Genomic DNA, 16317 nt, shown 5'->3' on the forward strand with positions numbered 1-16317 from the left:
TTGAATATGTTGATTATTTCTCAAGTCATTTTTAATGGTCTTTTAAGTGCATCTGAGGCTATTAAATTGTCTCAAATAATCCCAGTTAAGAATATCCATTTTCTGTATTGAAGTTACAATTCTTAAATTTCTTATAAAGCCATGAAAATCTTATCTTTTCTTACCGTTGTTTGACAATTGGTATCTGTGCTTAGAGATTCTAGTTATATCTCTTATACATCCATGGGAAATTATTTTCCATTATAATTGCGATACCAAAGCAGAAACTTTTCAACTAGAAATTCTACTTATTGAATGGGCAGCTAGACATTATACAGACTGCCCTACTAGTGCTAACATTATTAAATTCATATCACTATAAATTTCTGTTTACACTGAGTACGAGATTGATAACATAGCACATTTTTGGCATATCTAGAAATGTCTACAGCCACACACACAAAAGAGTAATGGGGTTATGTACTGGAGTATTGAATGATAAATTATGAAATGCTAGGTGTAATTTCTTCGCATTTTTGTTTCATTTTATCTCAATCCAGACTCATGCATCGTATTCATACTATGTTTGTCCAATATCTGGAGTGCACAGCTGTGTACATGCTTTCTCATGTATGTGCTTTCATCATTTTGACCTATTTAATGTGTGCAATGAGGGAAATGTGGGCAGACTGATTTTATGTGTGCATCTGAATTGCATGAATCTGTGTGCTTCTGTGTAAGTACACACACCTCTAGGTGGCTGGAGATCGCTTGCACGTGCTAAGAGCAGAGACCGTATGCGCACACATGAATTTAGTATTATGAGTATGTGCTATCAGCTCTATTGCTTCTCAGGCAATACATTTGAGCATGTTGTGTTAAGAGTGGTCTTGCATGGCATTAATTTTCTGCAGCTAATTCCTTTCAGTGTCTTGTGTAAATTCCTGCCCATTGCCATGTATTTGAAGCTGAAGGGCTCTCCTACATAATGATGCACAGCCAAACAACGCCTCTACAGTGCAGACTGTTCACAAGTGTACAATATGCAGAACAAGGCATCTGCCCAGAGCCAGCTTCCTCTGGGCTGCAGAGAGCAGCAGCAGTGCCCTTTCTCTGTATCCATAGCTGTTTTTTTGCACTGGGAGTAGGAAGCCATGGAAGCAAGGGCAGTGGAAATGATAAAATTAGGACACATAGCACTAGACACAATCAGAGAATGTAATGCAGTGCTGAGTACCTTGGTTCTGTGAGTTTCCTTGCTTTGTTCCCTTTCTCTCTGTGTTTAACACGTCTGTGGCACTCCAGGCCCAGTTTGAAATAAATTCTTAAATTCTGTCCTGGTGTAGGTCATGTCCCTGCTAAATGAAAATACAAATCCAAGAACAATGAATATATTCACTTTAATATCTTTAAATTGTCCAATTATTGGTTAATCTAGTATTTAAACAGTTCTGTTTGTTTCCAAACCTGATCTCAAAGCAAGGTGTTTGTTTTTCCACGGGACATCAAGAAAAGACAAATCCTTTTTTTTTTTTTAATTTTACTTTTAGATCTGTATTACTGAAAGAGAAAAGCATTTTAATCTATTTTCAAACTGATGGATTTAGAAAAATGCGTGGATTTTCTTCTAGTATTATCTCAACTTCACACAATGATCTTTCTTAAATTTTAGCAGAGGCTTCTCTGACTGAAATGTATATGATGATACATCAGTTGTTTATTCCTTGTTTCATAGTAATTGAAGATATGTTCAATAGTACAGTTTTAAAAACAATCTGACAGGTAACAGTTGTTTTCTATTAATCATCTTATCTGAAATAATAGAAATACTTCAAATTGTGAATACCAACTGCTCCTTTAAAAGCCAAAAGCTAAATATCCTCTGTTCCTGTCTTTTCATTTTAGTTCAATAGAATGAAAGTACTGTGATGATTAGATATTTTGGGTCACCTTCCAGAAATGTTGCTGTTACTATAGAACATAAAGTGGCATTTTATTTGCAAGACATCATGCATTTTAAGAGGAAACATAAGTCACCCAGGTGTGCTACATGATTCTGGCAACAAAGCATATAGCTTGATGGTAGCTGAAGCAGAATAGATCATTCACAGTAAATCATTTTTTTATTATTATTTTTTAGCTCTACTCCACCTATTTTTTTTAAGTGAAAAGAAAAAAAAGTGGAATTTTGGTTTTCCAGAAGTTTAGTTCCTCATTATTACTCATCATGTAAATGACAGCTGAGGAATTATATGCCCTCTGGAGTCAAGCCACTTGAATTCAAAAGTTTAAAGGACTGTGGACAGCAATTCTATCATGGGATCTTTCAGAAAGATGAAAATCCAGGAGTGCGATTTTTTTTGAGTCAGATAATCCAAGTCCTTTTTTTTTTTTTTTTTTTTTTGATTTTTCCTTGGCTTTGGAAATCAGAGGCCATGAATTGCAAGGAAAGTAATATTAATTTCAGTTTAGTATTTTGTTCGGGATATGTTTTTCTGCAAGAATGTCCAGAGCCATTTGGAAACTCAACATTTCTAATGATAGATCTTTGTACACCCAGCAGCTGGCTGCTTCTTTCAGAGTTGTCACAGATGCTAGAGGTTTGTCTTAATCCCAGTTTGAAGGTTTCTGCCAAATCAAAGATTGAATAGGTATCGCGCTTCCTACCTTACTAAATGCTTGCTGAGATTATACTCTGCCACTTGCTATGTTATTATCCCTGTATCCCCAAAGAACCAGCTTTTATGATGCAGTGCTTTCAGGAGTGTTATTTAATCATTGAAAAGATGGATTCCAAATGAAAAGGCACTTGCTACAGAAATGACATTTCATCTCAAGAAGATAAAAGGAGCTGCCTGTGGCTAGGTCCAGATAGTGCTACTTTTCTTGCACTTCCCTATTGATTTTTGAGCTTCAGGCCTTCTCTTGGCCTAAAATGGAGAATAATGTGAATTCAGAGAGATTGCAGCCATTGAAAAACAGAGATTGAGTGTGAGATGGAGATGAATATCACTCCTTGATACAGAAGATGATATCTCAAGAGAGTCAGGCATCAAGGAAAAAGGAGAAAGCATGATGAAGTGTTAAATAAAAGGAAAAAAAGCAAAGGCAAGCCTTGAAAAACTTGCTCATGTCGTGGTCATTCATAATAAATCTGCATCCCATCCCACTGTAGCAATGCCATAGATAGTCTATCTTATTGGCAGTTTATGCTAGCAAGAAAGTCTGGACCAAGTGTGTCTAGGATTCCAGCAAAACTGTTTTTGCCTCATTACAGGTGCAATAAAAAATATTCTTCTGCAGCCACTCTTATTGGGCACACAGCACCCATAAGCCTAAAGTATATTTTGCCCTTGTAACAGCCCTGTTCAACATGCAAAGCAAGGGAGTTTCTACAAAAAAAAAAAAAAAGACATAAAAAGTGTTGCGCTTGCCAGCCGAATATATGCTAAATAAAGCTATTCTGTGTCTGTTCATTTAAACCTACCCTGGGTATCTAATGCAGTGAGGATGCTTCACAGATCAGTGAAGTATGATCTCCTGGAGGGGACTGCTCAGGTCTGGGGTGATGAACAGAATAGAGTAGGTCATCTTCTGTTTTATCATGGACCTTTCAGACCCTGATAAAAATTACCTGCAACTGAGAAGCACTTTCTGTGCCATAAGTAGCAGCATTCATTTCAGACTTAAAAATGGTACCTTGTTTTCTTGGAGATAGTGAGTTTCCCCATCCTTCTATTTTCCTTTTATAAAGCTGAGCTCTGTCCTCCCACCCATGCTCGCACATGGCAGAGTTAAGGTGACTTGTTTGCTGGGCTTTCTGAGAATGAGAGAATTGAAAATCTGCCGAAATATATATCCTACTAAAAATATAAATGATAAAAAAGCTAATGGTTTCTTCAAGATGGACATTCCTAGCTTTTTCTTTTCAAGAGCTTGCTGCTATGTCCAGTGTCTAAGGCTGATATATTCCTAACCTCTCTGAATTGATGGCTCCTCAACTACATGGCTCCCAACCCATCTGGCTCCCCAGCACTGGCAGTTCAGCTTAAGATTTTGTAGAGATCTACTTCGATTTTATAAAAAATGTTTTTTTAATATACTTTTTTTGTTGTTGTTGTTCAAAAACAGTTGGCATTTTTTCATGCCAAAAGGACTTTTCTTTATGCTACCTACATGAAAGGCAGTTCTTTCAGAATGGATGTTTCTGTCTGAGTGAAGCCTTTACAGTTCCTCCTCCACTGTGGTATACCAGGCCCTGAGAAAGAGCGTAGTTTGTCTCTCTTGTCTCGTGGATGGTGTGTGAAGTCATGGAGCAAAGATTGTCAGTGCCTGAGTTTACATGTCTACAGTTGAGCCACAGCATGACTTTTGCAGAGAAATGAAACCTCTTTGTTCAACGTGTTTGGCCTAGCAGCTTACTCATTGCAAGTTAGCTTGAAGAAGATGTAGGATAGTCATTTGTTTCTCTATGTCAGTATAGCCTATGCCAGCTTCAAGGAGAATACATTCTGCAAAATTTTAGATGCAGGTTATAAGCTTGAGTTCTGTTAGTCTGGCACTAAGAAGGTGGTGTCTCTTGATCTTGTCTTTTTGTTTCATGTAGTCATTAATGTTAGAAATCAGCGATTTAAGAGATACCTCAGTGCTACTCAGATGAGATCCTCTGAACAAGGGAACTGCAAGATATTTCCTATTTGCCTAATGAGCATCAAAAATATTTAAACCAAACTTCTGAAACTTAAAGATAAAACCAAGTGTAAATTTGAGGACTGCATAATTTAGAGTAACCAAACTGTCTTAAAAGGAAACACAAAACATTGTTATTATTTTAGAAAATATTTATTTTTATTACAAAGCAGTTCCAGCTTGGATTGGATTCTGATTGGATTTTATGCTACAAAAATATGGTATGAAGTGAGTTTGGAATATAAGTTTGAAATGTCACAGCATACAAAGAAGATAAGCAGGAGGATTAATGGAAATATCAGAAACCTGACTGATTTTGAACAGTAGCACACCAAGATCTTATCTCACATACCTCCTCTACAGTACAGAAAAGAAAGGTAGAAGAGAATACTTGAATGGCTAATTTGGAAAAGTTAAAGAGGAAAGCTGTGTTTACTAATTGAGGACAGTTTGCGTCACAGCCATTTATTAAGTATCTTTATTTTTCCCATTGTTCCACATGTAGTTCTATGTCTCATGCACTTAGGATCACTCAAATCCTGCTCTGAACTATTACAACAGTTCCTAACACGATTTGAATCATACCAGTTGGGCTCAGGAGTCAAGCCAGGCCAGGAGCTATTCCTGGTAGACTCCATAGAGAAGCCCATACCATTTTGGAAGCTGGGCTGAATAGCATGGACAGAGGCCCTCTATTCATTGATCCCAGAAGTAGTGAATGGTCTTGGAACATTAAATAACTTGACTGTATATTCAAAACACAACTGGCACTGACTCTAGCTACACTTGGAAGAGCATCAGTGTTTTCTGTATTAGACCTCAGAGTGTCAAGCAAAGGAATCCTGTTATGGCTCATTACCTATGAAATGTTGATTTGAGTGACTAGTCTTGTATCGCATTGACAGTCTAAGGTTCAAAAATAGACAGAATTCACTTCTCTAGTCTCTTCAGTATAAGTTCACACTTTTTCTCTTTGTATTTCTTTTCCTTTGTTATTCACTGTGGAAGAAATGCAAAAAGTGATCTCAAGTAGAAGAGGAGACCAAGGTGTTCTTCTGTTCTCACTGGATCACTTAGTTGATGATTCTCACATATAAAATGTGTGAATATGCTGGGGAGCAGACACCTTTTGATCTTCCCCTATTCTAATTGTCACCAACTCTTTTTCACTTGCTTCAATGCCTTAATCAATTGACTACTGAGCCAATCCCTACTTGTTTCTCTTGGCTGTATGATCCTCTTTTATTATTTTTCCTGGATGTTGGCTCCCTCCAACAGAAACGTCAGAAAAAAAAAGAGCACAGAGGAACTCTCTTTTGAACTGGGGTGAGTTGTTCTGGGGTTGGAATATTTTCTACAAGGTAAGACTTCTGAACTCCAAATGCTGCAAATGCTTGAAGTGCTGCAACTTTGTGGGTGTTGCTTTTTCCAGAAGCTTGGACAGTGCCATTATTAGCAGACACTGGCTGTGCTAGGGTTTACCTACTGGACCCCATACTTGTTAGGGCAGAGAGACTGGGTTCACATATGATATGAGTTTTAGGTTCTTTAGATTCATGGTGTTTTGAATAATAGAACCTTAGAAAAAGTTAGGTTGGAAGAGACTGCTGTGAGTGATCTAGTCCATCTCCCCACCAAGCAAGGTTGACTTTGTAAGTTAGATAGGTCAGGTTGCTCAGGGCCTTGGAACAGCAGCATTCTTTGTATCTCAAAGGAAGGAGATCTCACTGCTTCCCTGGGCCCTCTTTCCACTGCTTCACTATTCCCATTGAAAGATCCCTTTCTGAAGTGTCTGATCACTGCCTTTTGCCCTTTTACTGCATGACTTTGAGAACTGTCTGCTTTCACCTTTTCTATAATGGCCTTTAGGCAGTAGAGGACCACTTGCTTTTCAACAGCAGCCTTTAGCCTATTTGTTGAATGCTTTAGATCCATTATCCTTTCATTTGCACTTCAGAAGGCTACCTCCAGTTTGGCTTGTATGGAAGGGTCTAACACTGGAGAGGGAAATAAGTACTACTTTTGACTTGTTGGTTACCTGCTTGCTGCACACGATTAGATGTCTTCTTTTAATTTTTTTTTCAATTTTTATTTTTAATTTTTTTTCCTGCAAAAATAAGCATCTTGTTCATATTTGATTTGTCCTCCATGACTCTGCAAATTTTTTTTCTGCAGAACTGCCATCCCATCAACCAATCCCCAACCTCTGTATGACTCTATTCCATCCCAGGTGCAGGGCTCTGTGTTTACCTTTTCTGCTTCATGAGATTCTGGCTAGTTCATTTCTTCTGAATGTTTTGGTCCATTTGAATGGTAACCCTTCCCTCCAACAGTCAGTCTTCTACCCTCACCTATAGTCTTTCATTTTAGAAGGCAATGAAATGCAATAGTCCTTCAATAACTGTGCAAACTTTTTACAATTACTTAATACTTTTTGTGGATCTAGGAAAATCCTCTACAAGCTGCTACATACTATGCTCTTTACTGCTTAACATGTTCTAGCCTATATCCACCTGGTGCGTAAAAATGAAGGCTTGGAAACAACGGTAAATCTTTTCCACCTTCTGAAACAATGACTTTAATGTGAAAAAATGTTTACACATAATTAAATATCCACATGAGCAGTGGAAGGAAAAAAAAAAGCAATCTTGATGACATTCAGGCAACGTGGGTATAAAGTAAGGCATTTAATAGTATACAGGGTTAAGAATCAGGCTTCGTGCTAGTTCTAATTAAAGTGACTCCAGTATTAGGCTTGTAGACCTGAAAGATGTATCTTACATGTACTGCCACATATGTAATTTGTTGTGTAGGATCAGTTACATTGTGGAGATGGCACAGAAATTCCTAACAATCTTTCCTGCCCACAATAGTTTTCCAGAAGATAGAACATACTGCTGCCCATGCAAGTTAAGACTTTGGATGAGCTAATATGAAATACTTCTGCTGTTCTAATTTCCTCTTGTATGTATTTTTTTCCTGGCTTAGAGTCAGTGACCTAATTCTTTTCTTCATTTTGCCTGAGCTTTTCTATTTTTTCCAAGCTAGTAACATCAGACACTTTCCCATTGTGGAATCTGTGCTTTTTATTTCTGCTTTTTATTATCAGTGTGGGATATTTGCATTGACCTCGCTACTGTTCCTCTATTTGCAGTCCTAAGAATGGTTACCAAGTATGCAGAAAGTGCAGAAAAGATGACTTTCATATCATGTTGCCTTCTGCAAACAGTGACCAAGACCTTGTACTAGACACAATTAATGGGGTCCTTGCAAGCCCACATGACATTCTTCCCCTTGAGTTCACACTGGAAAGAACCCAATTAAAAGGAGTACTTAGAAGAAAAAAGGTTTGCTTCGCATGTACGTTGACTGGAGAGCTAAACCAGTCAGTGTCTTGTCATCTGTTTACTTTCCTTTTAAAAGTACAAAAAGTCTTGATCAAAACCCTTTTTTGACAAGGTGTGTATGGTGCTACATTTAGCTGAACAAAATATACAAACAAAAGGCTCTTTATTTTTCATACTTGTGAAATCCTCAAACTAGTATATGCATGTTTCCCAGCCTTGACTGAGGCATGCTTAGGCCAGTTCAAAGGCATGCAGAGAGCAGACCCAGCAGTTTCTCTGTCTTTGATTTTGATTCAAATTAACTTTTTTTTATTATTTATTCTAGTACCTATAGGAGGTTGACAAAGGCTAACCTTGCTCTTTTGTTGTTGTTGTTTTGATTCAGTTCCAGTTCTAGGCCTCTATTCTTTGTGTGTGTGTGTGTGTGTGTGTGTGTGTGTTTGTTTGTTTTTGCTTCCCAGCAATTTCTATGTTGTAGATGTTTTGTTGCAGATGTTTTCTTGTATGTTAAGGAGATTTTGTACATTTGCAAAATAATCTCCATGGCACCACTCAGGGGCTTAGTGTATTAACCATCACAAAGAGTATTTTAATCAGTCTTCCTGTCTTGACAAGAACTGGTATGAGCACTGTAATCACTGTGTTTCTGGGGGAGAGGATCACTCTGTTCATGAGCTGAAAAAGTAACCAGACCAAACAAACTGTGAACATGCGTTCAAAGTTTTAGCCTAGGAATAAATTGCATCTCTTTCATAGCAAAACTGATTGTAAGCTTTTCAGAAATTAAACTCTGTAACTTCAGATGCAAATTATACGTATGGAAAAGTGTTTGCTTGGTCTTTGGCTTGTTTCTGTGTAGCCAGTGCAATTTCTTGGGCTGCAGAAGGCTGTATACTTGGATCCTGAGACAGGCTGACTTCTCTAGCAGAAGGCCAGCTTTTCCACGTTACTACAGATGTGAAGAGCAAATAAGATGACTGCCACCAGTGCTCTACTACCTTTAATTCTGAGAGTCCTGAGTCAGTCCCGCTGATACTGCTTGACTTGCACTCTTAATTTTCAGTCAGTTTTCTTTACACTACAGTGTTGGTCTTTGGGTTTATGTTATGTGCTGGTACGAATTTGCACATATTCTAAACTAAAAGGAACAGAAACCATCTGATTTGTCACTAGGACTGCACTAAGAAGCTCCTATATCACTTTTATTTTGAGAACTTTTCAAGAACAGAGTGACATAGAAATTCCTGTCTCTTAGCTATTTGCTTCACAGTACTGTATTATCCCTTTCACTGCTGGCATTACAGAACAAACTAACAAACAGAAGAACAAAAGACAAAACAAAAAACCTGGAGAAAAGAGTTTTCATGAAAAGAAAAATTGAGGAACACATGAAACTTTCTGGTTTTGATTTGCTCCTGAATGATGAAACAACTCAGAATATGTATAAAAAGGCGTCTCACATTACTTACAGAACAAAAAGTTGCTGGCTTGTAAAAATGAAAATGAGAGCCTTGAGATGAAAGGGTGTTATATTTTGCCTCAGTCATAAAAAAAGAAAAAACTTTTTTTTTTTTTTCTTTCAACTGAACTCTTGAAAAAGTGCTATTTTACTTCGAGACATTTTGGTTCATATCACAGTGTTAATTGTATTAAGCAAAAAGACCAGACAGGGCTTGAATTATTGTGCAATAATTTATGCTTAGGTGCATTCTCAGGCATGAGCCTGAAGGCTGAATGTTATCAAGTCCCAGAGTGTTTCACATAAATTATGGTAAATAAAGGGAAAAGAATAAAAGTGTATATAGGCTACAGGGGTCAAACTCTGTTACAGAGATCTCCAGCAGTCAGCCTCCTCCTTTGGGCTGTTCTAGGTTAGTGGTGGCTGTTGGAGTCACCAGAGTAGGCTCTGCATCTGTTCCTGTGTGGTGTTTTGGGGAAAGCTCCCCCTGTCCCTGCTCTAGGAGGCTTCGTACAAAATTAATGCAAATAACCTTCAGCTTTTAACAGAGACTAATATCCACTAAAATTTCATGACACCACCAACTTAAACCGAAGAAGGTACATAAGTTAACGTTTTAAGGCTATTTTTCCCTCTAATTACTGCTGTTCTTTAATGCTTCAAAATCCAGTCCAGATCAGGGTAAGGATGTGGCACAATGAATAACATTTTTCCAAATGTCAGCACTTTCTGGGTTACACAGATTTCAAATGGGTGCCTTTTAACTGGGATAGGCTCCCTTCAGGTTTAAGCCAACAGTACTATAAAAGCCAAAGCTGGAAGGGGAAGGAAAACAACATCATGCCAAAGAAGGAGGAAGAAGGTAAGAGTGAGATACACAAATGCAATATAAATCTGACATTAAAATAGGGACTGTTAGCTGCATTACCAAATAGGGGACGTGTGCAGGAGCCAGTACTGACATATAAGCAGTTGTCCAATTGATAGATGGCAAAAGACAAATTTCCAGGAATACCTCTTTTCTGGAGTAATGAAACAAGAAATGACTAAAAAATCCCTGAAAAAGAAAAAAAGGAGGGAGAATAGTGACAACAGTGGAAAGCAAAGCAGCAGAGACAGAAGGGACTTTGGCAACCTACACTGCCCTCACCAGAGGGGCCCAGCCAGAGCACGCATTTAGACCCCGTCACTTCCAAGTGACACTGCACCTGGTCCTGCTCAGCTTGAAGGGCACCATGCCCACTCCCTGCTCTCGCCACTCGGGGCTGGGAGCCCTGTGTCCTTTGCCCAGTGCCCACAGCGGGCAGCAGGGTTACAAGGGGCGCTAGGGAAAGCAAGGGATATTTCTCTGTATATGTGTCCTGTGAGGAAATCTCTGGTGCAGACACAGAGCTGACAGACAGTAAATCTATTTCCCAGAACAATAAGCCTTGTGCTGTGAATGCTAGCTAAAGCCTCTAGTTTTCTAAATCAACATCTGCCAGGAGCTTGCACTACAGCTCTGGAAAGCTGCTTTTCTCACTTGTTTCTATTTTGACTTTCATAAAATGCGAACTGCCATCCCATAACCTTTACTTTTTCTGTGTCTGTGAGCAGTTGTTTTCCCTTCCGTCACTTGGTGGGGTGGAATCAAATTTTTTGTACTTTTTTATTTTATTTTTAGAAGGATAAAGGGAGGAGAACACATCATCAAGGATTAGCCTGTGTTTCATAATTTAAGTTCAATACTCTATTTTTGGAGCAGGGATAATACCCTTGAGCTAGTGCCTTCAAGATCTCAGTTGAGTGCCTTACACACAATGTTGTGGCTCTCAAACTCTTGAAACAAGTCTACAGATTTTTTCCTGATTAAATATTCATTCAAATAAACAGGTTTTCATAAACGTGAGCATTTAAGAACTAGACATCTAGTAAAGTTCAAGTTTTAAAAATAATTCTTAACGATCTTTGAGCCTAGCTCAGAAGGAAAACAGCTAAAGCAAGTACTATTGGCATCGGGGAAAAAACTTGCACCCGTTTCATTACCAGACTAGCAAAGACTTAATGACATGGGGAGAACTGAGTATAACTAACTCCTCCTTTTCTCATTCTGCCCAGCAGGGAAAGGGTTGGAGAACCATTTTTGCTCCCTCAACTGCATCCATTTCTCATGCAGTGTTGCAGTCTGCTGATATGATTTGCTCTGCTTTCTTCAACCCCACAAGACATTTGAGTCTAATGTGTAACAGATAATTACATTTCAGGGCAAGCTGTCAGTGCAAAACTGTACCCAGAGTGTGTACTTGCCACTGACTCTGTCAGCAACAATGAAGAGGATTTATTTTACGTCTCATTAGAGTTTTAATGTTACTTTATTTATTCATTATTTATTTATTTTGTGCATTATATTACAGGGATGTAGCAAATTAATCAGGTGCCTCTTTTGGTTGAAATTTTTATGAAGGCATGCGAGCTTCCTCAATTCTTTAGAAAGCAGTGGTCTGAGCTCACACTACTGTAGTGTGACACAACAGTAATTATGCTACTGCTACAGAGATAGGCTTGCATTTGGTATTTCAAGTTTCTCTCAGTCAGGCTGTCTCTATACGTGTCTTTGAATTTTTGAAAACACCTTCCCTGAACTTCTTGTTTGACTGTTTCATATCTTCTTTATTTTGCTTCCATCCTTTGTATGGATGTGATTCACTTTGTTTTCTGTGCTGCTTGAGCTATTGCATTACCTACATGGCAGCTTCAAGGGTTACTCTGCTGTATCTTCAGTTACACGAGTAAGAATGTGGTCACCACAGGACATAATTCAGAGCTGATGTCAGTCAGTAGCAGCCATAAACTGCCTTGATGTGAGCTGTGATGTATTTGTCATTGCTGTGAATAGCAGTATACAAATCACTCTTTCTTTTGTGAGAAAATATGGCAACTGCAAATAAAGGAGATGCAGAGGGTGTTCTATAGCATCCACAATTTTTTTCACTGTTACCCTCTGATAAGCTCCAAATGGGTCTTTACCTATGTATTTTCGTTGGTTCCTAGAAGGAGAATCCATGGGGACCAGGGAAGTCTGGATTCCATTCCTGGCTCCACAGTGAACTCTGTGTCTAACACAGGGCACACCTAAAAATACTTTTTTCCATTGCTAGAAAGCGCTTTGAGGTCTGCAGCTGAAAAGTGCTGCTGAAAAACTAAGTGTCAGGTGATTACTGTTTTTTTACAGGTGGAAATTTTTTATGTTATTTAAATTTCCCCTTCATCACTTCCCCCAAGATGTATGCAGAGGGAACAGAAATAGAGAGTGAAAAAGAGAGGGAGAATCAATTCTCCCGTAACATAAAATTTGGTCTGGGAATGTGCAAAAATCTCTATCCCTCATTGAGTATCCTTAGATAGTCATGGCAAATCCACTGCTTCTGCAAATCCATCACCTAAGGATGTTATTAGGTGCTGTAGCCACAATGTATTTGCCAATGCTGAAGAATTTATTATTTTCTTAATTCATTGCAAGACGCTGGGGAATAAAACCACTAATAATAATAATAAAAAATAATAATAATAACAAAACCATGGTAAAATCATTAGCAGTGATCTATTAGTAACAATTTTATTCTAAGGAAAAAGTGGGACATGAAAACCTTAATGGTGCCTCCTTTAAATGTGTATTTGTTTCTCAGTGGAATGTAATCTCTATTTCCTTGATTGATAGAGCTATAATGCCTAGGAAAGAGTGGAACGGATGGGCCAATCAGAAAGGAAGAATGAAGGAAAGGTCAAAACGGTGGAGCACTTCACTATATTTCTTGAAAGATGTTGGGTATTAAATGTCAGATGCAATCTTTGTCATGAAAATGAAGTAACAAGCCACTAGTGCGACCCTCTCCTTTGAATAATAGTCTTGTCACTTTTTCTAATGCTCTTTCATCAGGGTTTAAATTAAGGGAGAATGCTGCCTATCTTGTAAAATATTTAAATAATAGAACACATTCTGGTTACTGACGGAAGGTGGGGAAGGTAGGGAAACAAATCCTTTGTTAGGTACTTGCTTGGTCTCCCTCCTATAACGTTATTTTGTGGTATGGCAGAGCAGATATTAAGCGGTCAGTAGATACTGGTTGTACTACTCTTTTATTAAGAAGCTTTCCAATTTGGGTTTTGAGTTTCCCTAGTCCATCTAGCACTAGAACGGACTTGACAGCTCTTGTCTCAGTATGGGAAGGCTCTTTAGTAAGTCAGACAAAGGAAATGTCTATGGAAATGAAAGAAATTTTATTTGGGATATGTTCTGGAGCATTACACTTTTACTCCATCTTTCATGCAAACAATTCACTACTATTTGCAAACAAAATTATTTTTGCAGGTGGGCTGCACGGTGTGCTGCATGCTGCTATTGTTGGTTCTGCACCCTTACAGTGGAACTAGGGCTGGTCATGGTTTAACTTAAGTAAAAAGGGTAAACTTTATCAACTGAGGCAGAATCTCAGAAATTTGTGATCAGTGCAGAAAGCATTCCACCCTTGACCACACAGATCGATAACCCATGGCAACATTGTCTTGGGGCTGTCACAGACACAAAGTTGCAGTGACTACTTCCACTTTGTGGAGCTGGTACCTATGAAGGCACACTCTGCACTCTTGTTTCTGATGGTTTAGAAATGATTGTACACTTTATATTTCTCCCTCATGCTTTCCTTTCTTTCCCCTGACAGCAGAGGTGTGAAAGAAAGGGATTTCATGTGCTTGTATTCATCTTGTTATGGAGTAAGGGAGAGATCAGGGTATGCATTAGAGATGAGAGATAACACTTGGAAAGTACTTCTAGATCCTCCTGTAAGGATATAGACATCACTGTCATTCCTCAGTTGGGCTCCGTGTGGCAGAATGCTTTATGCTGAGACTATAGATTGTCCATTCCCTTTTTCCATGGACCCCAGGCTTCTTTGTGTTTGGCAAAATAGAATCATAGAATCATAGAATGGCCTGGGTTGAAGAGGACTTCAAAGATCATTGAGTTTCAACCCTCCTGCCATGGGCATGGTTTCCAACCACTAGAGCAGGCTGCCCAGAGCCACATCCAGCCTTGACTTGAATGTGTCCAGGGATGGGGCATCCACAACCTCTCTGGGCAACCTGTTTCAGTATGTCACCACCCTCTGAGGGAAAAACTTCCTCCTAACATTTATCCTAAATCTCCCCTGTCTTAGTTTAAAACAATTCCCCCTTGTCCTATCACTGTCAACCTCTGTAAACAGTCATTGCCCCTTCTGCTCCCTTCAAGTATTGTAAGGCCACAATGAGGTCTCCCTGGAGCCTTCTCTTCTCCAAGCTAAACAAGCCCAGTTCCCTCAACCTTTATTTATAAAGAGAGGTGTTCCAGCCCTCTGACCATTTTAGTGGCACTCTTCTGGACATGTTCCAGGAGCTCTGCATGAATAGCAGAGCTCTAACACAGCCTCTTACATACAAAGTCTAAAAGTCAGCCATGGACAGGGAAAGAAATACAAGGATTGCTCTGTCAAGAATCGCATACATGTGTGGACAGGTAGGAAAAAAAATGAGAAATTAAAGGCCTAAACTATGCATAAGTGGTTCCTTGTTCTACACACTAGGTTTCTATAGATTTTTCAGAAGATGGAAAGTGACTGAATGGCAAAGAATGATCTTCATGTAATGGGTTTTATACTGCAACCGTTTTTAATGTTGCAAACCTTTTGACTCCTTTCCTGATAGTCAAACTTAGGATTCTTCCCCTCCTCCCCTGGCTTTGCTTAAATTCTTAAATAAAATGTGGCCTTATTTTCCCCAGCTCTCCCTATGCTACATTTCACTTTACTTTGTTTCCCATTGTCTTGTGTTTAATGGGAAGACTGATTAGCAGTCTGGGAGTGAATCCTTGTCAGCTGCTGGGTAGATAACATTATCTTGAATAGCTCAGCCCTGGTATAAGCTTGCTGGATGTGCAGATGTCAGACAAGACAGTGTGTTGGGCTCATATTTCCACAGCAGTCAGCGAGAAGCAGCAGCTCAACAGGATGGAAATAAAACACTTTACCTCTGCTTACTGGTCTTTTCTCACCTTGACTGTCTTATGCACATTCTGAAGAGTTGCAGTAACAACATCTCAGCTGATTCTTCTCTTCCAACAAGGACAACCAATAACATATTTCATATGACCTGAAAGATTGCCAAACAGGGATTTTTCACACATAAAAATTCTCTGCAAGTAATGGGAAAGGGAATAAGGGATGTCAGCCAAATGAAATATACCACATTACATTGCTTTCTCTTCTGAACCTTTATTTTAAAAGAAGTTACATTATTTTTTCAAGGTTTGCTGCTGTGAATCTCAGATCCCTGTTCACGCATCTAGAGCTTATTTAACAATTTAGTCTTGTACAAGGCTGTGCTAACTTCTTTGGACAGCAGATCTTGTTCATTGCCTTTGTTATTTCAAGATCACGTTGCCAGAACAGGCTAGAAAAAAAGCATTATCAGACAGGATAATTTTCCTTGTGCAGCCCAGATCACACTAGATATACCTTCCACACACATTCCCCATTCCTTCCTTCATCTCCACCAGCAGTCACAGAGACCTGTCCACTACAGACCCGCAGGGTCTTATACCAACATCCAGTAGTTCATCAGTGATGATCGTGAGCATCAGGTAACTGAGCATTCCTCTGTAGCACACGGCAGAACACTTGCCAATGACTCAGTTTTCAGGAGTTAGGAGTGCAAAGAAAGGACTTTCCCAGAAGCCTCCTGACTTGGCTCAGATTTATGCTGTCCTTTCATTTCCCCTTCAGACCTCCGAAGGGGGAAAATCACTGAAGTGTAAGCAGCACTCATTTCACT

Source organism: Cyrtonyx montezumae, unplaced genomic scaffold (genome assembly GCF_038088225.1).
Source record: "Cyrtonyx montezumae isolate F1298 unplaced genomic scaffold, pur_monq_1.0 scaffold_3, whole genome shotgun sequence".
NCBI lineage: Eukaryota > Metazoa > Chordata > Aves > Galliformes > Odontophoridae > Cyrtonyx > Cyrtonyx montezumae.